The sequence below is a fragment of the Mugil cephalus genome, chromosome 17 (assembly GCF_022458985.1).
Source record: "Mugil cephalus isolate CIBA_MC_2020 chromosome 17, CIBA_Mcephalus_1.1, whole genome shotgun sequence".
NCBI lineage: Eukaryota > Metazoa > Chordata > Actinopteri > Mugiliformes > Mugilidae > Mugil > Mugil cephalus.
Genome location: NC_061786.1, coordinates 5205375 through 5230955, shown reverse-complemented (window position 1 = coordinate 5230955; position 25581 = coordinate 5205375). Strand labels below are relative to the sequence as shown.

General features: G+C 41.4%; 8 non-coding genes across 8 annotated transcripts; all 8 read left to right on the top strand.

Moving 5' to 3' along the window:
- Window positions 1-4: 4 nt before the first annotated feature.
- On the top strand, window positions 5-77 carry trnak-cuu. Its single transcript has one exon. It is a non-coding gene; the product is annotated as a tRNA-Lys (tRNA).
- A 735-nt stretch (window positions 78-812) lies between these two features.
- trnak-cuu lies at window positions 813-885 on the top strand. Its single transcript has one exon. It is a non-coding gene; the product is annotated as a tRNA-Lys (tRNA).
- A 4472-nt stretch (window positions 886-5357) lies between these two features.
- On the top strand, window positions 5358-5430 carry trnak-cuu. The gene has a single exon. It is a non-coding gene; the product is annotated as a tRNA-Lys (tRNA).
- A 727-nt stretch (window positions 5431-6157) lies between these two features.
- trnak-cuu lies at window positions 6158-6230 on the top strand. The gene has a single exon. It is a non-coding gene; the product is annotated as a tRNA-Lys (tRNA).
- A 742-nt stretch (window positions 6231-6972) lies between these two features.
- On the top strand, window positions 6973-7045 carry trnak-cuu. Its single transcript has one exon. It is a non-coding gene; the product is annotated as a tRNA-Lys (tRNA).
- A 752-nt stretch (window positions 7046-7797) lies between these two features.
- Window positions 7798-7870, top strand: trnak-cuu. The gene has a single exon. It is a non-coding gene; the product is annotated as a tRNA-Lys (tRNA).
- A 752-nt stretch (window positions 7871-8622) lies between these two features.
- trnak-cuu lies at window positions 8623-8695 on the top strand. The gene has a single exon. It is a non-coding gene; the product is annotated as a tRNA-Lys (tRNA).
- Window positions 8696-9447: 752 nt separating this feature from the next.
- trnak-cuu lies at window positions 9448-9520 on the top strand. The gene has a single exon. It is a non-coding gene; the product is annotated as a tRNA-Lys (tRNA).
- The last annotated feature ends 16061 nt before the right edge of the window (window positions 9521-25581 follow it).

Sequence of the window (25581 nt, the reverse complement as noted above, 5' to 3'; positions counted from 1 at the left end):
ACAGGCCCGGTTAGCTCAGTCGGTAGAGCATGAGACTCTTAATCTCAGGGTCGTGGGTTCGAGCCACAAATTGGGCGTGACATTTATACTTCCGAGCCTCATTCAAAGAACAATAGCCATCAGAGTCCTTGAAAGCAGAAAGTCATGTCGTTCTGCCAGTCCACCTGGGATTAGGACAGAACTAAAAACGAGGTGTAAATTGACCATACAAATGTTGTTTTTCGTTTTCTCCACGTTGCATGTCTAACAACCCCTGGCCAGGGCATGAGGTTACACAACAAAACTTAAATCCTTTTTTGCTATACATTCTTCCACAGGCCACGTGTTTACAATAGATACATGCACACCTGTAAAGCAGGAGTTGGGAATAACATCTAGACCATCTTCGAATGGTCACAAAGTGCTGGCCAATTGATCCTGTCTTCAGAAGGAGACCAGAAAATCGAAAAAATCCTCTTCATTGGCTACAGTTCAGTTTTCAGTACAAACATCCTTCAACAGCTCATCCACAAGCTGGACCCTCCTGGACTTGATATGTCTCTGCGCAACTGGTTACTTGACTTCCTCACACAAAGACCTTGGGTAAGTACGCGTCAGCAATACCACATCTTCCCCTTGAGGCAGGGGACACCCAGGTAAGTGTGCTCAGATCTCTCCTCTTCATTCTACTCCAACCCTGCTGTGGAGAGGGTGATTAGCACCAACATCCATTGGCCTACATTAGGTGACGTGTTTCCAACAACGAGAGGCTGGCCTTCGTGAGCTTGGTACAACAAGGCTCGAAAAAAATGACATTTTTACACACTTAACAGGCCCGGTTAGCTCAGTCGGTAGAGCATGAGACTCTTAATCTCAGGGTCGTGGGTTCGAGCCCCACATTGGGCGTGACATTTATACTTCCGAGCCTCATTCAAAGAACAATAGCCATCAGAGTCCTTGAAAGCAGAAAGTCATGTCGTTCTGCCAGTCCACCTGGGATTAGGACAGAACTAAAAACGAGGTGTAAATTGACCATACAAATGTTGTTTTTCGTTTTCTCCACGTTGCATGTCTAACAACCCCTGGCCAGGGCATGAGGTTACACAACAAAACTTAAATCCTTTTTTGCTATACATTCTTCCACAGGCCACGTGTTTACAACAGATGCATGCACACCTGTAAAGCAGGAGTTGGGAATAACATCTAGACCATCTTCGAATGGTCACAAAGTGCTGGCCAATTGATCCTGTCTTCAGAAGGAGACCAGAAAATCGAAAAAAATCCTCTTCATTGGCTACAGTTCAGTTTTCAGTACAAACATCCTTCAACAGCTCATCCACAAACTGGACCAGCTTGGACTTAATACATCTCTGTGGTTACTTGACTTCCTCACACAAAGACCTTGGGTAAGTACGGGTCAGCAATACCACATCTTCCCCTTTGAGGCAGGGGACACCCAGGTAAGTGTGCTCAGATCTCTCCTCTTCATTCTACTCCAACCCTGCTGTGGAGAGGGTGATTAGCACCAACATCCATTGGCCTACATTAGGTGACATGTTTCCAACAACGAGAGGCTGGCCTTCGTGAGCTTGGTACAAGGCTCGAAAAAAATGACATTTTTACACACTTAACAGGCCCGGTTAGCGGTAGCGGGAGGGCGAAAGTCTGTATCTTCCCCTCCAATCACGTCGCTCCGTGTCCATCTTTCTCCATCTTTGCTTCGGCCAATCGCTGTAGCCATTGTCCAAAATTGCCGGGGCAGACCAATCACCGCCCGCCGTCTCCATCTTTGCTCTCGGCCAATCCCCGTGGCCATTGTCCAAAATTGCGAGCCGGACCAATCGCGGTCCGACATTTCCATCTTTCCGACGGCCAATCACGACGGCGCTTCTCCAAAATTCAACCGTCCGGCCTTCACGCAGCCGCAGAAGACCTCTACTGTCATTTCAAATTTACCGCCTCGAATGATTGGAAAGACGTCCAACCTTCAGCTGCCTGTAACTACAAAAGGTAAATATGTGGCTAATATCATTGTATTCCGTCAGCTGTCTAACTTGCTCGGTGTTAACTTTTCATTCATCGCAAAACGTAAACACGCTCCTTTATAATGTTGTATTAAATAAACTAGCGGGTAGCTAGGCAGATATTAATAATATATTAAAGAGAGAAATAACTATTAAAAAAAACGACTTTGACGTCGCATCGCATGTGTAGTTCAAACGTGACCGTTGTGCTCCAACAGCGACGTAGTTACTGTAACTCCCGGTAACGTACAGTAACGCTCTATCACTGTAACGTGCTGCTTATCAGTATGCCAGCATGACGTCAGAGTATGAGAGTATGTTCTTATGTACTTTTAGCATAACATTATGAATGAAATCTGTATAGTTTTCACTTCTGTTGTCACAAAAGTCTTGAATGTGCACTGTTACCAGTTACTAATAAGCTACAGTAACGTTAGGCAGTAAATCTGTCTACTGCTAACATTCACTTCTGTTGTAACCACAGTCTTCAACATGCACCGCTGCTACTGGTACGCTACTAGTAGATAACAAGCTAGTATTCACTTCTGTTGTCATAAATATATAATATGTAGGCTACTGCTGTTAGTTTATAATTAGCTGTTTGTTTGTGTGACTGTATGCAAGTAAGAACCTACAGTGTGCACAAATATCTGTGTATTAGTAAGTTACAAAAGTGTGCACATTGTTCATATTTGTGTCATGAGCAAATATTAGCTGTATTGGTATAAATATAATTTTCCTGTTCATAGCAGATGGGTCCAAACAAAAAAAACATAGGGCCGTGGGAGAGGAGGAGGAGGAGATCAGGTGTTTGGCCTCTGAGGCAGGAAACAGACCAGCACCTCGGCAGAAGAAGTGGCATGATCTATGTCTGAAGGTAAACCTGGACAGAGTGATATGTGTATCATATTAAATGTAAAGCTATGACATATTTAAAGGGAACACCTTATTCGCTGTCAAACATAGAGATTGAAAAATGCCCAATGCAGATGAGGGGACAGATGTCACTGTTTGGAGGTGCACAGAGCTGTAAATGTGGTTTTCATGTAAAGAACGTATCTGAAGTCTCTTATGAGGTGCTGGTGTTGAATTCTGTTGTATTACAATTTTTTTTTATCTTGTCCGTGAACCTCTAGCCTTCCACTTCGCTCCCTGTCTCAGTGCATCCAGGAACCTCATGTACAGTGGAACAGCAGCCAGGGCCTTCACCTGGTGAGACGCTACAGCCAGGACTCTACCTGCAGGTTCACCACCACCACCACCACCAAAGGATGTCTCCTCGGCTAGTGGTGAACCTTGGCATCAGTAAGTAATGAGGATTTACTTGTGCTGATATTTACATTATTATTATTAGAATTATTATTAATATAACTCCGGTTTCCTCCCACCTCTAAAGACATTCTCGTTAGGCTGATTGGTGACTCTAAATTAACCTCTGTGTGAGTGTGAGTGTGAATAGTTGTTTGTCTCTGCGTTAGCCCTGTGATAGACTAGAGACCTGTCCAGGTTGTACCCCACCTCTCGCCCGATGCCAGCTGAGATATGCTCCAGCAACCCCCACGACCCTAGTGCAGGATTAAGTGATGCAGAAGATGAGATGAGATGAGATTATTAATATACTCAACTATAAAAAATGTCCCAGTTAAGGTCATTTTTTTCTTTTTGTCAGTTTACAAAGCCACAGTTTAGTGGCTCTCATGGTGCCATGTTAAAGCCAAACTTAAGTTTGGCTGGGAAGCATTCACTCATGTAAAGTAAAGAGAATGATACATAGATAGACTTTGATTTAATAAATACACTGGTACACTGTTATTGTTTTCATGTAGCAGTAACTATAGTGGGGCTTTCATGCATTCATTCCATGTTTAATTGATTTGGTTTTATTGACTGCTGTGCCAATAATGATAGATTCATTCATTCATTACCATCTATGTTTATCCTATAATGTGAACTGTGCCCTTATTCCCTCAGACCTCTGATGTATCCAGCCCCATCACAAGCCCCACGAAAAGAAAAGTGTCACCACCTGGACACACACTGTTTCTCCTGTGTCTCTTCCTCCTTCTCCTGTTCCTGTATCAAGCTTCTTCAATTCTGCCTCCACTGCTACAGCTGTAAGAACATATTCTACTACACAGGAGCTGCTCTTGAGTAGATTGTTATCATATCTTTGTATTTAACTTACCGTGTTTTATTTTATTTTATTTTTATTAAGTGTTATCTGCCACCTCCTCCTGTGTCTCCCCAGGAACCCCCTCTGCTCCTCTCACCTTGTCATTGCCTAAAAATGTGGGGATCGTACCTGTTTCAGCCCACAAAGCTGCTGAAGACCATACATTTCAGCAGCCCTGTGGAAAGACCAGCGTCTTTTCAAAGACCTGAAACTGTGGTATGATCCACCAGAGCCATCCCTCATATACCATCACGTCCTCACTCCTGCGCGCTTTTTACACCATGACTTCTCTCATGGAAAAAACATGGTGTGACATTCTTTGTCAATATGTATGTAATGTAAATAGTTTTAAAAGAAAAAAGTCTTAATCTGCTGCTGTTCTATTTTGTTTTTTAACTATAACACACGTGTTTGTGAGTGTGTGTGTGAAATTTGTAATAAATTTGTTACATTTCAGTGACTGTCTTCATTTTTTTCTGCAAAAACGCAAACTCACTCATAGAAAACGATAATATTGTTGTAGTACTTCATTCAGAAATATAAAAATTGACTATAAAAGTAAATTTAGATACATGTGATAACACTTGGTAGTAGTCTGTGTTAAAGGCCTGATGTTCCAATGGTGGAATCGAACCAGCGACCTTTGGGTCAAGAGCCTCCTATGCTTTTCTGCAGTTAAGTGTCATGTTTGGTTAGATTTCTCAAATTAATAGACCAGAATATGTGTGATTTTACTTGTGATGGACAGTAGAGACACTAATAACTGCAGGCTCCTTCCATTTTTTCAAAATTTCCTCTCTTTTCCTTCTTTTTCCTTCTTTTCCCTTCTTCCCCCTTCTTCCCCCTCTTCCTTCTTCTTCCCCCGCCTATCCAGACTATTGTTCCCCAGCTTTGGACTTGATATGTCTCTGCGCAACTGGTTACTTGACTTCCTCACACAAAGACCTTGGGTAAGTACGCGTCAGCAATACCACATCTTCCCCCTTGAGGCAGGGGACACCCAGGTAAGTGTGCTCAGATCTCTCCTCTTCATTCTACTCCAACCCTGCTGTGGAGAGGGTGATTAGCACCAACATCCATTGGCCTACATTAGGTGACGTGTTTCCAACAACGAGAGGCTGGCCTTCGTGAGCTTGGTACAACAAGGCTCGAAAAAAATGACATTTTTACACACTTAACAGGCCCGGTTAGCTCAGTCGGTAGAGCATGAGACTCTTAATCTCAGGGTCGTGGGTTCGAGCCCCACATTGGGCGTGACATTTATACTTCCGAGCCTCATTCAAAGAACAATAGCCATCAGAGTCCTTGAAAGCAGAAAGTCACGTCGTTCTGCCAGTCCACCTGGGATTTGGACAGAACTAAAAACGAGGTGTAAATTGACCATACAAATGTTGTTTTTCGTTTTCTCCATGTTGCATGTCTAACAACCCTGGCCAGGGCATGAGGTTACACAACAAAACTTAAATCCTTTTTTGCTATACATTCTTCCACAGGCCACGTGTTTACAACAGATGCATGCACACCTGTAAAGCAGGAGTTGGGAATAACATCTAGACCATCTTCGAATGGTCACAAAGTGCTGGCCAATTGATCCTGTCTTCAGAAGGAGACCAGAAAATCGAAAAAAATCCTCTTCATTGGCTACAGTTCAGTTTTCAGTACAAACATCCTTCAACAGCTCATCCACAATCTGGACCAGCTTGGACTTAATACATCTCTGTGGTTACTTGACTTCCTCACACAAAGACCTTGGGTAAGTACGGGTCAGCAATACCACATCTTCCCCTTTGAGGCAGGGGACACCCAGGTAAGTGTGCTCAGATCTCTCCTCTTCATTCTACTCCAACCCTGCTGTGGAGAGGGTGATTAGCACCAACATCCATTGGCCTACATTAGGTGACATGTTTCCAACAACGAGAGGCTGGCCTTCGTGAGCTTGGTACAAGGCTCGAAAAAAATGACATTTTTACACACTTAACAGGCCCGGTTAGCTCAGTCGGTAGAGCATGAGACTCTTAATCTCAGGGTCGTGGGTTCGAGCCCCACATTGGGCGTAACATTTATACTTCCGAGCCTCATTCAAAGAACAATAGCCATCAGAGTCCTTGAAAGCAAATCTTAGGGAAAGCAGAAAGTCATATCATTCTGCCAGTCCACCTGGGATTAGGACAGAACTAAAAACGAGGTGTAAATTGACCATACAAATGTTGTTTTTCGTTTTCTCCACGTTGCATGTCTAACAACCCCTGGCCAGGGCATGAGGTTACACAACAAAACTTAAATCCTTTTTTCTATACATTCTTCCACAGGCCACGTGTTTACAACAGATACATGCACACCTGTAAAGCAGGAGTTGGGAATAACATCTAGACCATCTTCGAATGGTCACAAAGTGCTGGCCAATTGATCCTGTCTTCAGAAGGAGACCAGAAAATCGAAAAAATCCTCTTCATTGGCTACAGTTCAGTTTTCAGTACAAACATCCTTCAACAGCTAATCCACAAACTGGACCAGCTTGGACTTAATACGTCTCTGTGGTTACTTGACTTCCTCACACAAAGACCTTGGGTAAGTACGCGTCAGCAATACCACATCTTCCCCTTTAAGGCAGGGGACACCCAGGTAAGTGTGCTCAGATCTCTCCTCTTCATTCTACTCCAACCCTGCTGTGGAGAGGGTGATTAGTACCAACATCCATTGGCCTACATTAGGTGACATGTTTCCAACAACGAGAGGCTGGCCTTCGTGAGCTTGGTACAAGGCTCGAAAAAAATGACATTTTTACACATTTAACAGGCCCGGTTAGCTCAGTCGGTAGAGCATGAGACTCTTAATCTCAGGGTCGTGGGTTCGAGCCCCACATTGGGCGTGACATTTATACTTCCGAGCCTCATTCAAAGAACAATAGCCATCAGAGTCCTTGAAAGCAAATTTTAGGGAAAGCAGAAAGTCATGTCGTTCTGCCAGTCCACCTGGGATTAGGACAGAACTAAAAACAAGGTGTAAATTGACCATACAAATGTTGTTTTTCGTTTTCTCCACGTTGCATGTCTACCAACCCCTGGCCAGAGCATGAGGTTACACAACAAAACTTAAATCCTTTTTTGCTATACATTCTTCCACAGGCCACGTGTTTACAACAGATACATGCACACCTGTAAAGCAGGAGTTGGGAATAACATCTAGACCATCTTCGAATGGTCACAAAGTGCTGGCCAATTGATCCTGTCTTCAGAAGGAGACCAGAAAATCGATAAAATCCTCTTCATTGGCTACAGTTCAGTTTTCAGTACAAACATTCTTCAACAGCTAATCCACAAGCTGGACCCTCCTGGACTTGATATGTCTCTGCGCAACTGGTTACTTGACTTCCTCACACAAAGACCTTGGGTAAGTACGGGTCAGCAATACCATATCTTCCCCTTTGAGGCAGGGGACACCCAGGTAAGTGTGCTCAGATCTCTCCTCTTCATTCTACTCCAACCCTGCTGTGGAGAGGGTGATTAGCACCAACATCCATTGGCCTACATTAGGTGACATGTTTCCAACAACAAGAGGCTGGCCTTTGTGAGCTTGGTACAACAAGGCTCGAAAAAAATGACATTTTTGCACACTTAACAGGCCCGGTTAGCTCAGTCGGTAGAGCATGAGACTCTTAATCTCAGGGTCGTGGGTTCGAGCCCCACATTGGGCGTGACATTTATACTTCCGAGCCTCATTCAAAGAACAATAGCCATCAGAGTCCTTGAAAGCAAATCTTAGGGAAAGCAGAAAGTCATGTCATTCTGCCAGTCCACCTGGGATTAGGACAGAACTAAAAACGAGGTGTAAATTGACCATACAAATGTTGTTTTTCGTTTTCTCCACGTTGCATGTCTAACAACCCCTGGCCAGGGCATGAGGTTACACAACAAAACTTAAATCCTTTTTTGCTATACATTCTTCCACAGGCCACGTGTTTACAACAGATACATGCACACCTGTAGAGCAGGAGTTGGGAATAACATCTAGACCATCTTCGAATGGTCACAAAGTGCTGGCCAATTGATCCTGTCTTCAGAAGGAGACCAGAAAATCGAAAAAATCCTCTTCATTGGCTACAGTTCAGTTTTCAGTGCAAACATCCTTCAACAGCTCATCCACAAGCTGGACCCTCCTGGACTTGATATGTCTCTGCGCAACTGGTTACTTGACTTCCTCACACCAAGACCTTGGGTAAGTACGCGTCAGCAATACCACATCTTCCCCCTTGAGGCAGGGGACACCCAGGTAAGTGTGCTCAGATCTCTCCTTTTCATTCTACTCCAACCCTGCTGTGGAGAGGGTGATTAGCACCAACATCCATTGGCCTACATTAGGTGACGTGTTTCCAACAACGAGAGGCTGGCCTTCGTGAGCTTGGTACAACAAGGCTCGAAAAAAATGACATTTTTACACACTTAACAGGCCCGGTTAGCTCAGTCGGTAGAGCATGAGACTCTTAATCTCAGGGTCGTGGGTTCGAGCCCCACATTGGGCGTGACATTTATACTTCCGAGCCTCATTCAAAGAACAATAGCCATCAGAGTCCTTGAAAGCAAATCTTAGGGAAAGCAGAAAGTCATGTCATTCTGCCAGTCCACCTGGGATTAGGACAGAACTAAAAACGAGGTGTAAATTGACCATACAAATGTTGTTTTTTCGTTTTCTCCACGTTGCATGTCTAACAACCCCTGGCCAGGGCATGAGGTTACACACAAAACTTAAATCCTTTTTTGCTATACATTCTTCCACAGGCCACGTGTTTACAACAGATACATGCACACCTGTAGAGCAGGAGTTGGGAATAACATCTAGACCATCTTCGAATGGTCACAAAGTGCTGGCCAATTGATCCTGTCTTCAGAAGGAGACCAGAAAATCGAAAAAATCCTCTTCATTGGCTACAGTTCAGTTTTCAGTGCAAACATCCTTCAACAGCTCATCCACAAGCTGGACCCTCCTGGACTTGATATGTCTCTGCGCAACTGGTTACTTGACTTCCTCACACCAAGACCTTGGGTAAGTACGCGTCAGCAATACCACATCTTCCCCCTTGAGGCAGGGGACACCCAGGTAAGTGTGCTCAGATCTCTCCTTTTCATTCTACTCCAACCCTGCTGTGGAGAGGGTGATTAGCACCAACATCCATTGGCCTACATTAGGTGACGTGTTTCCAACAACGAGAGGCTGGCCTTCGTGAGCTTGGTACAACAAGGCTCGAAAAAAATGACATTTTTACACACTTAACAGGCCCGGTTAGCTCAGTCGGTAGAGCATGAGACTCTTAATCTCAGGGTCGTGGGTTCGAGCCCCACATTGGGCGTGACATTTATACTTCCGAGCCTCATTCAAAGAACAATAGCCATCAGAGTCCTTGAAAGCAAATCTTAGGGAAAGCAGAAAGTCATGTCGTTCTGCCAGTCCACCTGGGATTAGGACAGAACTAAAAACGAGGTGTAAATTGACCATACAAATGTTGTTTTTCGTTTTCTCCACGTTGCATGTCTAACAACCCCTGGCCAGGGCATGAGGTTACACAACAAAACTTAAATCCTTTCATGGTATACATTCTTCCACGGGCCACGTGTTTACAACAGATACATGCACCTCTGTAAAGGAGGAGTTGGGAGTAACATCTAGACCATTTTCAAGTGGTTCATGAGACGCATGTTTGAAACAGATACGTGCACGCAAGTGTGCTCAGATCTCTCCTCTTTATTCTACTCCAACCCTGCTGTGGAGAGGGTGATCAGTACCAACTTCCATTTGCCTACATTTGGTTACATGTTTGTGGGCATGATTTACGTGACGACGGTTTATGAAATATCACTGTGTGTAGCTAAATGTATTGTATTACATAACAGGACCATCACCTAATCAGGACTTTGAGTTTACTCAAAGAACAACAGAATTGTAACTTGTCTTTAGAACATGTTAGCAGTTCATGCATAGAATAAGGGACCACATTGCCAGGTAGGAGCTGAGTGTACCTCTCTTGATCGGTTTGATACTTCCTTTAGTGGTTTGATGTTTTTGTTTTTTCCCTAGAATTTGTCACTCTAAAATATGGTTTAACACACAAAAAATGTATTATTAATCAGTAATTAATGAGAAAATTTGGAGTAAGATCACTTTAAAATTGAATACAAAATACATACTAAATTATAGTCATTGTTAATACATTTGAATTTGTTCTCATGAACTTTTTATAGATTTTTCATTGGTGCCGTACATATAAATTTAAGTATGTGTTGTGGAGTAAATGAGTCATCATTTTTGGGAGTACTATGAAGGATTCACACATGCTCTCTGGCTTTAAACATCAATTATTTGATAGATGACATATACTCTCACAGCACACAGTGCGTGTTTTCATAATGATAGGGATGATGAATGGTCACATCACTGCACCTATTATAAGTGACATATTAATGCCTGCATACAGTAAGCACAAACAAACACAGGGGGCACACAGTAGTGATGTGTCCATTTATCAGCCGCCTAATTATCAAACGCATTAATCGTATATACATGTTTAAAAAAAAAAAGAAAAAGAAAAAAAATGTTTATTATCGCAACAGCTAATAAGGTTGCCTTGGTGACAGCAGGGAATGATGGAGAGGAGGTAAGCAGGGGCGAGGTTGGTGACATGCTCATGAATCAGTTTCACATCCAGTTCATGCTGGTGCACATGCTAGCTTTAAGCTGTGAGACTGTTCATGGGGCCAGGTGCACAGTAAAGTATATCCTTCTCACAGCTAATTTTGGTTCTCACATGAATTCTAACTTTTAAGCGAAGAGGGAATTATAATGAATGCATCACAAGCACAGCAGGAAATTCTTTTCTTCGGGCAAAATTTGAATTATTAAAGTGTCTGTAACATACTGTAAGATCACCAAGTGTGTGACCAGTCTGCTTCGCCGTTTAGGAGCTGTTGCTATTCAGTTTATATATATAATCTATGTGCAATCTTGATGATTAGCTTCCGTGCTCTGTATAGGCTTGCCTTAGGTTTGTATTAGATAAAATGCATGCATGCACAACGTGCATGACCTGAATTCCGCTTCCACAAAGCCAGCTTTCTTCATTAGCTGAGTCGAGAGATGCCGTGGTACTTGCAGCTTAAAGGACTGTAATCATCTGTCCGATATTTGATAGGCTACCCCCTCCAAGAGCTGTCAATACTGATATACAAGCATAGTTGTATGTAGTAAGCAAATGACGTACATCCGAACAAGGACATCAATATCAACCTCACTAAGTTCTAGAGACAAGTTGTAAGCAATTGATGAGCAAGGAATGATGTTAATAGCTGACAAAAGAGGAATGTGGCTGCACAGTAGCCACTGCCTTGTCAAATTCACAGTGTGAAAAAATGTTAAAATCAGGACTAAGCTGATTTTTTTCTTGAGAGAATTATTGGCCATCATTTGGAGCTACCACATTAGCTCAAGGGCCAGAAGACCTGACACAGGGTTGCACATTCAACTGTGACCTCCTACCGCCTCCCTGCCGGCAGTTACCTCATGATAGGGAACCATGATGCACCTGTGCTTTATGGAGCCACCAAAATGGCTTCCAATTTCCTGAATGTAGGCCAAGAAGCAAGGAATCACAAGAGCCAGAGTAAAAAAAAAGAGGCACCTGTGAAACGGCTGGCGATATAAAGAATCACAGAAAATATAGAGGAAAAGGAGTCCCCACAGTTGGTAATATGGTAGCATGCAGAACCCATACCATATATAAAGTGGACCAGGAGCAGGATGAAGAACAACAAGTCAGTTGTGAAAAAAAAGCATACAGCAATTCTAATGCAGTATTACCTGTGTAAGCAATTTCTGTACTGTTTCTTGGCTAGTCAAAATGACATTGGCTTCTATATACAGGGAAAGAAAATATTTCTTTACATAAAACATTTTAGTCCTAGAGAGGTAGCTAGCAAGCTACAGATAATATTGGTTCCACTGGTTTCGGCATCAATGGAATTGTGGCTGTTTAAAGTGCTGGATAGTTGACAAATGTTTTGATTAATAATTCTGTTTAACTTAAATTTAAGCTCTTGTGTTTTCTTACCTGGTTTTTGCACATGTGCAAATGACTAGCATACCACTAAATTTCCCGTCTCTAAAACCATGCCTTCTAAGAGTTATGTGATGTAACTACATGGCCAATGTTGTCCTCCTGCCCCTCTCCCGTTTCACCCACCATTCTCTCACCATTTCATGGCCCCCTCATTCATGATTAGCATCTCTTCTTGCTGCAGGCATGCTGTTATGTTGTGTGCGTAGGTGGTGCCTGAATAGAGGGGGCCACCATCACTGACCAGACATGTCTTAGTGTCTGTGTGTGGTAATTCAAGACATGCCTCAAGACAGGGGGCAGAAACAAATCCATTAACAATCCTTTGGCGAAGACAGCAGCCACCAGAACTGATGCAATAAACTGTCACACATGGACAAAGTCTAGAGGAGTGGCAGTTGCCCCCAGTATCTTAATCTAATTCAAAACTGAAGTCACAGTTAAGAAAGCATTACGTGCCATGACAGGAATGCTAAATTCTTGTAATGGCTGAATTAACTTAAGGCAATATTTTGCTGTTGGGCCCTTCCAATACTGACTTCCAATACACAAATATAAGCTTCACTATTTTCCCAAGTATCCTGTACTCTGTACTGTGGTACAGATGTACAAAATAATAATAATAATAATAATAATAATAATAATAATAATAATAATTGGTGGCAGAACAGCGGCTGATTCTTCCCAGCCAGAAGGTCTAGGTTCAAGTCCAGCTCGGGCCTTTCATGTTCTCCGCGTGGGTTTTTTCCAGGTATTCCGGTTTTCAAAGACATGCTTGTTAGGTTAATTGGTGATTCTAAATCGACCCTAGGTGTGAGTGTGAATATGAATCCGAATGGTTGTTTGTCTCTGTGTTAGCCCTGCAATAGGCTGGCAACCTGCCCAGGGTGTACCCCGCGTCTTGCACAATGACAGCTGGGATAAGCTCCGGCCTATTTAAAAAAAAAAAAACAACAACTTTGCAGTTGCCTCCTTTGCTTAGTTTGTAATCCAGCCGTGGTTCACATCATATCATTTAAACTGTAGCTATTAGCACCTGAGGGGGCAGGTGTTGGGCAGGTACGTGTACATCGTTACCAGACAGCTATGACAGACAGTTATATGACATTTTCATGCCTTCAGAATTCGCCATACTGATCGGCTGATAGTTTGGGATAAAGTTATATATATTTAGAGTAATGCAAATGTGAGCTACTTTTATAACGTTTTTTTTCACAAAACAAGAAAAAGAATTGCTAGAATAAGTCTCCATGGAGATTTCCCAATAGTAAAAAAGAGAATATATATTGATTATAAATGTAACATACAAGAGTTTAATATGAAGCTCCCAGAACTATCAAGATTAAATTCATTATATTGTCTGAAGCCTCACTGTGGTTTTGAAATGCACACAAAAACATGACGCATCATAAACATAAGGGACAATTTAGACTTAATATTTAGTATTTTGTTACTAAAAATCTTAACACTGTTCACAAAATATCAGACAAAAAATCAAAATCTTGCAAAGTCTTGGATTTTGCCTTGCATGTTTTTTTTGTTTTTTGTTTTTTACCCAAATAAACATCTCATTCTTCCCCTTCTACTTATTTCACAGACAGAAAATACAAAAGACCCTGCAAGAGGAGGGCAATAAAGGAGTTACGATTTCAAAGACAAAATTATGGGATAAAATATTCAAAATTGGACTTGCTAAGAAACATTATGTGATAAAGGCAGCATTGCACTTTATTCCTTACAATTTTGACGTACCCTGAGCATTTACTAATCATTCGTTTCATTGACCAGAATGTAAATTAGACTTAAGAGACTGAAATGAGGGTCTCTTTTGTGTGTGCCAGTTCAGTCATGATTCATGCTCTCATTTTTTTATATATATATTTTTACATGGGGCATTCATACATTTTTAAGTATAATGTCAAAGCCACTTTGCACATTTGAGCTGAATGGTGTGATGAGCAGAGTGTGTCTTTAACGTCACTATACGCAGTATAAATCATGACCGAATGCACCCAAACACAAAAAGTGGATGAGGATGTTCAACAGAGAAGTCTTTATTGCCATGCTTAGGAGGAAACATCTAAATTATTAGCAGTAGCTAATAAAAAAAAAAAAAAAAAAAAACAAAAAAAAAAAACAAAAAAAGACTTTCTAATGAAATTCTAAAATTGCAATGTGCAGTATAATGCACAAGGATAGCAATTTTGGCAGTGGTAAACAAATAATTTAAGGTTTATTCAATGTGATGGTGGCTGTGGGGAAAACTATGAAAGACAGTCCTATTTTTCAGTCTAAAAGTCTAGTGGCCCTGTAATATCTGTAAAAGTTCAAAAGCATGATGTGCTGGATTATGTTTCTAACTACTAAGTTAGTGTGATGTCATTGGAGTGGAGATTAGTTCAACGTGGTACAAGTCAACTTCAAATCACTTCAAGTCAAGGTTTTTCCTTGTCTCACATGCTGAGTTTACAGTGAATTCCAAAGTCTCTTGATGCTGTATTGTCTCTTTTGATGACCGATTCTTTTTTGATAGTTGCTCGTAGCACGAACACACCATTAGACTGCAGATGCAATTTGGTGTCCACAGAATCTGTGGACACAATCTGCCTCAAGGCAGCAGTCTATGCTGCTGAATACTTTTTGAGCGCCTTAATAGATAATGTGTCATTCTGAAGAACTTTTCTTGAAAATGCTGTAAAATATAGGAACAATTAACTGCCACAAAAGGCCACCTTGGGCGATGTTGTTCATCTCCACAGAATAAGTCATACAGTCTACAAGTGTTCAAGTAATTAACTGTGTGTAATTCACTGTGTCTTCCACTACACACATCTGCAAGGAATGTGTACAAACTCATACAGAGAAAAAGTGCAAGTACCCCTGACGAGATTTACACTTTTTGTGTTTCATTATTCATGATTTTTTTTCCTTTCAAATTTCCTTTTGTTTCCTTTCAAGTTCTCTTGGAAGGATGTACGCAAGTGTGTATCTGAATGAATTTAACTTGTGCATCACAAAAATCACAGAGATTTCAGCTGGTTCAAGATTTGTAACACAACAGCACTGATGATTTTAGTCCAACGTGACTTTGCCAAAGCAATTTTGCCCTCCAACTGTACTTCACGTCAAGACAGAGATGGGGTCACTGAGTCACAGCTGAATAATTCACCCACTAAAAGAACCGAGGCATAGGGCGGGGCGATGGCACGCTTGGCTGATGCGGAGAAAGTGAAGTGAAGTGAGGAAACAACGCCAACATCACTGTTTAATTTACACATAACATACTGCAACATGGGTGGAAATATTAACCACTACATTTTTGTTATATGGAAATATTGTCTTTAAACATGCAGCGACAGATGTTTGGCTGCTGGTTGCCAGCATGAATAGTGAACGTTGAGAACACTGAGATACCATAGTGTTTAAGCTATTATAGTAAAATCAACATCTGAATGAATTCATTTATCTGCTACACTTTTTTTAAAATAAAGTTTTATTCTTCAATTTAGATACCATTACATACAATACTGTTGAGATGGGCCTGGCAATCGTGTGGATTCGTGTGTTAATTAGACATGTACCACGCACCTTGACTATGCCAGTCACCCCCACTCCATAGAAATGACACTCCTCGATGGCACCAGTCATTCCCAGCAGGATGCAGCCTGACACACACACACACACACACACACACACACACACACACACACACACACACACAATGTTTAGGAACAACATGAAAAACAGCACAAGGTGTTGACCTGGCCTCCAAATTCACTAATTCACTAGATCCCAAACTGATCAAGTATCTGTGGGATGATCTTAGGCCCCTCCCCTCAACCCATAGGACCCAAGGGCCCCCACTAACTACTTTTGCTCAATGGCACAGGACACCTTCAGGAGGACCAGCATCTCTCCTTTTTGAAATGAGATGAAATTAAAAGTAATAAAATACTCTTCACTTGAAGAGATGAATCAACCAAAAGGCTAAGCGTGCCAATTCAACAGTAGCTTAGCAACACATCTTGGTTTATCATTGCACATCACTTATGCCTGCTTAGCCTATGGCATCACCTAATGTACACCTCCCCAGAACTGTATAACTATGCATCGCAGCAACACAGTGGCTGTAGTTGATCCAAAATGCATTTTCTTGTGAACTCATGTCAGCAGACACCTTGTACAAATGCTTTCACCGGCGTAGCTCCCTATGCTTGGGCTCCGTATAGACCAGGCGCTTAAACGGGTATAAACAAAGCTGAAGTGTCATGATAGTGGCAAATTATCTTTACCAACATGACTTCCATTGGGTTCCCTCTCCGGAATCAAATCTAATCACTTGAAAACACAGTCAGGGCTCTAGATGTATGTTTGTGCAAATGTAAAGATGATTTGGGTGTAACCCGTGTGCGTTTCACTGCCAGTTGGTGGGGACTAGTGTGTGGTTTGCGAATGAGTCGACTCTAAGAGACGATTCTTTGGAGAGCAAAATCTGACTGAAGAGTTGGCTCAGGGTGTCCAGAAAGAGAGAAGAAATAAGCGAAAACTGTACACCTAAGCTGCAGCATCTGGTCTTTCTGAATGCCAACCTGCACTACAGACTTTATGTGTCATAATATTAAGACTTTGACCCTTATTTATTTGATTTGTTTGTTGTGATTCTGTGTTCAGTTGTTCATTTAGAGATTTGATTGAAACGCTAAACAACATAGTCACTGAAAAATGCATAAAAAAAAATGAAAACAGTGACTGAAAAATTGCTTACCAAACACACAAACCAAAGTGTCACTCAACCAAAGGCTTGAGTGACACTACGTGAAGAGCCATTTGGGAGCCGTTAGCTCAGACAGATCGCTGAAAAGAGCCAGACCTCCCGTCACTAGTGGGGACACAGACTTTGACACCATACTGCTGAATTTACTCAGCCTAGTTTCCAAATTCTTCATTAATCTTCTAGACTGAAAACCAGACTGATGGGATGAGAAGGCTATTTAATTGCTTAATGTCACATACTTGTTGCTCTGACTGGTTGCAGGACTATCCACTTGCCTGTAGAGGTATTTTTCTTCTCTGTTAGAATTTAAACGTGACCCATAATGAAATACAAATGGGGTGCTACAAGACTCATATTTCAATAAGAAGTGAATCTGGCTAGTAATCTTCTAGATAAACCAATCTACATCTGTCTGTATGTGAGTATATTGTTAACTGCTTTTAAAATAATCAAGATATTGTTTTCCTAAAAATAAAACAAAAAAATAAAAATGGCTTGAACCTGAAGGGCACTAATATGTGAGCGTGTGTGCATGTAGCGGATGCAGTAAATTAAAATAAGATGGTGGCTGAGAGGAGAAGCCCTTCTTGCATTTATTTAGTTTGAGTGTGTGCAGCAGCCAGGGATAATAAGATTGGCTCACCCTGAGAGAGGCTTATGTAGTAGTACCACCTGTGTTTGTGTGTGTGTGTGTGTGTTAGTGTGTGTCTGAGTGTGTGTCTCTCTGTGTGTGTGTGTGTGTGTGTGTGCACGCTTTGATTCCGGACCTCTCCAAATGTTAAGATGTCCCCTCTGACTTTAGGCGTTCGGAGAGAAGCCGCTTACCTTGAGGCTGTCACACACACACTCAAACGCACTTGGGGAAACCACTAAATAAGAGTGATTTATCCCTAGCCTCTGTCTCTCTCACACACACACACCACTAACTTCTCAACTTCGGTCTTTTATTTTCTGACACACACACACACAAACACATAAGGAACCATTAAGGTGTGTCTCCAGGTCCCGGCGGTGTATTCTTGCACTGAATACATATGCATGTCTGTTTAGAGAGGGATCAATGGGCGGTTTAGCTCTGATGCAAAAGGAGCTGGGGGTGGTGGGGCACAATGGAGAGATGAGGAGGAGAGTGAAGAAGAGAAGAAAGGGAGAAAGGGAAATTAAAGGACCAACAAGGCTGAGACAGAAAAAAAAGAGACAGTTACCTTAGGTCCCGATTTATTTTTCTCAATTGTTCTTTGTCTTCTCCATTATTCCTCCATTTCTCTTTTTTTGCCTTTCCTCTTCCTCACTCACTTTATGTCCCTTTTTGTCAACCTGCTGAGTTCCCCAGTGTGCCCACACTGTTTCTTGTAATTCCTTAAATAAAAACCCCTGTGTCAGCATGACAAATCCATCCCCAGTTGCAGACCAGCATGATGCTTTGGGACTATTCGTTCTTCCATAGGCTATTACTCTACCAGTAGTGGAGGTTTGAAATTTGCTGGCAGCCTGTCTGTGTTTTATTTTTGCATAAAGCACACTTAAAAAAAACAAACAACCAAGGTCAGCTGGACTGAGAAGGCAGATAACCATTGACTGATATTCTATGTAGTGTTATGTTTTGGTCAAGACATTTAATAGCTACAGGGAAGAGCAACAAGGTTGAAGACATGGCTTTCTCAAAATGTTAATCCTATTTGTGTGGTTTCTTCCCCTTTTTTCAAAAATTTTTGGACACTGGACACAGTTTGACACGTCCACCTCAACAAGATGGCTGAGTTGCTTGGCTGCAGTCCATCATGGAACATGTAGGCATTATTTAGAAAATGTAGTTTTCTTTGTTACAGTACACAGACTTTATTCATTTGATTGGGAGGAACGGCCGTTGACAGTGGTTGATCAATACCATGAATAATTGAAAATTGTTCCTTTAAAACCTCGGGATCATTACTGGTTTGGTTTTTATCTAAACATTATTGAGATCTACAGGAAAAGAGAATGCAGGCAATATGCATCTTAAGAATTAATTTTCTCCAAGCAGAAAAGCCCAGTTTTAATACAGTGCGTCACTTGAAATGCGTGAACTTGCAAGTTCAGGCTGATGAAGTGTTTGGTGTCAGAGTTTGACACATCAAACAGGGTAGTGGATTTCTGTCCATTCCAAGTGGTTTGCTTCCAGCTCAAGGACATTTCTGAACGACTGGTTCCTGACGAAGGCCTTGTTTTATAACCAACCGATGGATTTTTTTCCTTTTTAAAATACACAAGCCTTGAATATAGCAGGACACATTACTTCACCTCCAGTTTGGAAGTTTGTCTTTCGCTTTAAAGTTTAGTCAAATATTAAGCCTTCACGTTTAGCTTCTCAGAGCGAGGACAGGTCATTTTCATAAATCAGACTGGAAGGCATGATGGTAATGATGTCCGCTAGTTGGATCTCCATTGCTATGAATGCCCCTAATGAGCAAATAGAGCCTGATTCACTGAAAGGCACCTTGAAATAATCGTGTGATTATTTTATAATCTACTTGTAGAAACTGGGTTAAGTCAGTAGCGCATATGATAAATAGTGAGCCTGAAAATTTGAAGTAATTAAACATGCTGAACAAAAGGCGGAAAATACACAAAGATGTGCCTTTATTGATAGATTGAGAGATATACTGGTTCGATGGTTAGGGTTTCTATTATTATCAGTTTAATTAGAGCAGTTCCATGGTCCACTTCTAATTACCAATTCTAAATCAAAAAAAAAATGCTTCAGTTGTGACAGACTTTAATGAACTGCAGGTGGTGGTAAGACAAATACAGACAGCTTGAATTATATAAATCAAAGTTAAAGTCTTTTGAAAAACTTGCTTTTTCTTGTGAACAATGAATTGACATCAGCCATTCAAAAATCCTGGTTTGATAGGCTTCTCATTTTGAAGTCCTTCCGGCAGAGCAGTCAGCGATGCAGAGCTAACAGCTGTGCTACCATACTGGTGTTTTAATCAAATGGACCAAGTCAATTCTGATGGTTGTCTCAGCCAATAAAATACTGATTAGCTTATAGAAAATAAATTGAACATTTCACTAAGCTGCAACAATCCTGCAGTCCACACGCTGGTTAGTTTAGTTTAGTTAGACTTGTGACTTGTTGTGTCAACAATGTGAGATCTGTGCCTTTTCCACAAACCTTTAAAATTCCTCCAGAATGTCCTAGGGTATGTGTTGAGGTATTGAGTATCTGTTCCACTTCTGATTCAAGAGCAGCAATGGTAAAGTGAACCTGTCTCACTCTCTTTCTGGAGAATTTCTTCTGCTCTGTTGCCCGTTACTGTGGAGCCTAGAGTCCATTTCACACTGCAAGAAAATCCAGCATTGTCTTGGGTTGTCACAGGTCTTTGCGGTGGTGTGAAAGGGTTGCCGTGGCATATTTTCCAGTGTGAAATGTGTTCCGCAACATCCCACTAAATTGGTCTACTCCCATAAGCTTAGTCTTCCTGTTGATCTCCCCAAGACTGATCTCTGAAGGGCGGGATTTTTTCTTTTTTTTTTCTTTTTTTTTAATCAAACATCTCAAATGTGTAGCTACATGAATTAGCATACATGAATTAGCCCAACGTCATACTCGGGAAATCCCACAATCAATCTTGATGTGAACTGTTCATGCGCAACTGTGTTTATACACAGTTTGTATAGCAATATTGCACACTGTTATGGCGAGATCGCGAGGTCCATGAGCTGCTCAGTTCAACTACTTTGACAATGTTCAGTCTGCTCTAAGTTTGTATAGTTTGCAAAAGGGGGAAAAAATTGCAATGGACTGACACTGACATCCATGCTGTCCATTGTTTACCTCTTAGTGTTCCAGGAAAATTAAATGTGTAACAAGGATGTTGGAAACGTGATGATGTATGAGAGGGAGTGAGAAAATAGGTACATGGGAGGGAGGGAAAAAATCAGGTCTGACCTCCCACTGTGAGAGCGGAAGGTCAGGACCCGTGACTGCTGGCAGTCTGAAGGGCCATTAGCCTCCAACAAGGTGGGTCAATCCTGGTCAGAAAATCCTTCAGCAATGTGCTATTTTCAGTGTAGGTGAATGCTGGAGGAAAGTATCTTGTGTTGCCTGCTTCTTAGGCTGAAATATAAGGGGTTCTTGTAATCTGCAACCTTAATACTTTAAAGCCTGAACAGATCTTTGGCGATCCATTAAAGCACGCTGTATTTGAATTATTGTAACTCACAATGGTTTGCGCTACTGACAATATTCAAAGTGTGGCTCAACACTGGGAAGTTGTGTTTTTTTCCAGAAAGACCTTCATGACATCTCAAGGGTATAACTAACTTAATTTTTACCAACAAATTCCTCCAAACAACTCTCTCTTCCTGGGTCTCCCCAGTCTTGCATCGCTCCCCAACCTGCAGCCGACAGCATCGGTGCTTTATCATTACCATAATGGGAGCTATTTTGCCAGAAAGCGCAACTTCCCCGTGTTCATGCACTTTGAATATTGTCCATTGGTGAGTTACGGTAATTCAATACCACAAACTTTTTTATGCACAGTTGGGCAGGTCTTAAAGGGTTAATACTTTCTTGAACTCCCGCACTACTTGAACAGCACTTGTCCATAAATGTCTGGGCTCTTCCAATATGTCTGAAGGTCTCAGTCATTCCGGTCATCATGTATCAAATAAAGGCTGAAAACAAGGACAACTGTAGGGTTTCATCCAAGAAGCTTCTTTAGTTGTGTCTCCTAAGCTTCACAAGTACTTCACACAGAGCAATAACAACTGTCAATCATGATGTCACAACACAATTCTGAAGCATGAAATAACTAATGAAAATTACACTTAGCAGATCCTTGAACATACAATGTGAAAAAACAAAAACAAATGGCAATGCTCAAGATGTCACTGTATCAAATACTCAAGGTCTAAACAACATGACAACGATAAAAAATAACTCATGGTGTGAACAACACACACAAAATACACAGCAATCAATGTACAAAGTCACCACACACAATATACCACAGTCAAACAGCCACAACACTGCAGGCCAGGAAAATCTTGGCTGTGCCAAGGACAAACAGAGCAGATGCAGCATCTGGCACAATGAACTATACACATAAGTACACTATAAAAAGTGTCTACGGAGGAAATTGCGTTGCTCTGACTTTCACTAAAGCCAATATAAATTTTTATTCCAATTGAAATACTTGTTCCACTTTATTCACAAATTTACTTTCATATTTTCTTGAGCAACTGTTTCAATGATTATTATTATTATTATTATCATTATAGCGAGTGCTTCCTCTCATTCGTCCTTCCTTCTCATCACAACCACTTTCACCGTCATTTTCACTCCTCCCCACATTTTCTTCCCCTCATTTTCCATTTTACCTCCACTGACCCCATTTTCTCCTCGTCTTATGCTCACCTTCACTCCCCTTTTGGTCATTTCTCATCCATTTGTCTGAAGTGACCCCTATCAGCTTCCTCCCTCCATTTCTCCTTCTTCTTTCTTCTTGCTGCCTTCTTCCTTCCATCATGTGGTGACCCTCATATTGGCCTCCTCCTGCCTTCCCTGTCTCCTCTGTTAGCTACTTCTGTCTATTTATCCATCATTCCATCTATCGATTGGTATTTATCTGCCTTCAATGCTACACCTTGACACCTCTCCATCTTTTCCTCAAATTCAATCGCTCTTTTGCTCTCGCTTTCCTCGCTCTATCCAGCTCTCCCTTAGATCTTGCTGCCTCTATCTCCCTCTATATCAGATAGTACTCATTCGCCTTCACTTTCACCATTCAATGCCCTTTCACCTTGTGATTTGATTCAATCTTCCCTCCCCTATCTGTCCTCTCCCTCCTTCCTTTCCTACCATTTTTACTTTTACTCTGTTGCAATTTATCTCCATCAGCCTCATCAGCCTGATTCCATAGGTCTTTCTGACTGCTCCTGGAATCACACCTTACTTGATGTAACCTTGTTTATTGATTAGCTGTATTTTTTTCTTCCTTTTTTCCCCTCAAAGATATAATTCACTGGTGGAATGCTAGTTTACATTAAAATAATGTCTGCCTCCTATTTTAATGTTGAAACTTACAAAATAAATAAAATAAAGTGAATAAAAAACACAGAACTGATGACATATATGACTGTCACTCTTATATTTCTGCCCATCACTACACAGTGATAGACTACTACTACTACAGTAGTAGAAGAGCCAAAGACAGGGACAGATAGAAGCAGATTTTCAGTTTGTCACTTCTGAAATATGAGGTCAAATACTTCAATAACACAACAATATATTACTAGACATTTATTTAACAGTATAATTTACTGGATGTGGCACACTGATACACACCGACAGACTGGGTATAATGTCATCATATCATCTAATACCAGATCAAACACATGCACTTGTAGGACCAGTTTGAGTTTTACACCATCGGGGTGAGGACACTTTGGGCGGTCCTCACTTCTTTTTGAGGCTGTGTGAGGGTTAAGACTTGGTTTTAGGGTAAAAGTTAATAGTTAGGGTTAGGGCTAGGGAACACATGATGTCAATGAATGTCCTCACTAAGATAGCTGTAAAAATGTACACCCACACAAACATGCATACTCGCCGTGCCTAAAAATGTGGCTGGAAAAATAAGCATGCTTACATTCACACATGAGTGTGATGAAATGTTCATGAGCAGGGTTTGATTGTGTCAGGTGTGAGATCTATTTAAGTCATGCTACAGGTGGCACTTATAAATTGGCTCTTTATCACAGATTAATTAAACACCTCTGGCCTCGTTCTGACAACTCCACATGCACATCGTCACGTTAATGCAGTGTCGTTGCATTTGTGCTCAGTTGGATGGTATTGAATTAAATTTAGCGCTGATTGAAAACAAAACTAATGTACATTTACTATGCCCAACTGTGTGTATTGGATGGGAGATTACAGTAAAGTATATCCATGCTTGTTTGTTGTCAGTGACAATGACAGAGCTATCTATCTATCTATCTATCTATCTCGGATGCTATGGTTGCATTTAGAGCTGAGGCTCAAAAACACAGTCCCTGGCATTTATATGCAGTGAGGGGAGTGGTACTAATGTTAGCTTACCTTGCAATTTCACCGCTGTAACATTAGCAGATTGCAGTCGGCAGCCATCCAATATAGAAGCAGATGTTGTTTTGGGTGAACATCAAAGTATGAGTTGGAGAGGATATTACTCTTTTTCTCTCTCTTTTAACAGTACAATGCTGTACACTGACCTTTACACGAAAAGTAGGGGGTGAGCTCTCTGCCGTGTGAAATGCAACAGCGGGGTTTGGGGCATACTCTTTGGCATTGGTGGAAGGTGTGAAAATCTTCAAGTTAAAAAGAACAACCCAAAGTAAAGGCGTAAGTCATAGTTATAAAAGTCAAGGGGCCTTAAGTACAAAGACTTTCCTACTGAAACATGGCGTACGCTCAAATCCAGAAAACGGTGTACGCACAAAGAAATCCAAATGTATAAATCTGTACATATGCCTAAATCCAAACACATTTCCTTTGTATCCCAATCAAGGTGGTATTAAGCGCACATGTTGGAGTACACGAACCCCTACCTGTCCACGCCCCCATTTAAATATTCAAATTATATTTCAAATCATATTTACATGGGGGCGTGGATCTGAGACTCTATGCATGATCAGAAAATTAAAACAAGAGAACGGGAAAGACGGGAAAAAAAAGAACTCCACAAAAAGCAAATTGGAGACAGCACTCACTGAAGTGGAGGTGCACAAAAATATATTCTTTGGCAGACTGTCCTCCGGTTTAAAAAATAGACGCGAGAGCAGTGAGTGGGAGAGTGTGTGTGAGTCTGTCAATGCTGTGGGGTCAGAAAAGCGCTGAATTGAAAGAGAAGTGGTCAGACATCAAGGTGGTTGTGAAGTGGAGGACGACTGCCCACCACCAAAGTGTGGCCAAAACAGGCGGGGGGGAGGTCGTTGCAATCATGGGTGACAATGCTCTCTCAAGGGTGTTGGGAGCACATGTGGGTGAAGGTAAATATCTATGCATCTGTGTAACTCACAACAAATGTGTTCATACTAGTCATACAGCAGCCTGCTCACAGCCCTATAAGATAGAGGCCCATATGTAAATGCTGTATGTACTGTATTATTTGGTTTGAAATTAATCTTTTTAACATAAATTTAAACATATCAAAGAGAATATCACAGACTCATGTTTAATTATTATGACAGTTTCCCAGCATAGGAAGGATAAACAGGTGTAGAAACGCACACCAGCCATGAAGTTGGCTTGAGACACCGTACATTTCCACGGTCATGACACTCAGGAATCAAGATTCTTGACACATCGGAACTTTGCTGTGAAAGAGAATGTATGCCACGTTTTTGACTCTACGCACCCTTTGTACATAAGGCCCAAGGTCTAGTTGCAAATCTCTTTTCAATTGCGTGAAGTCAAATCAAATTTTATCTATGGAGCGCTTACATAAAAATAAATACATAAAAAATGCAACACACAGTGCTTTACCTTAAAAGCTAACACACA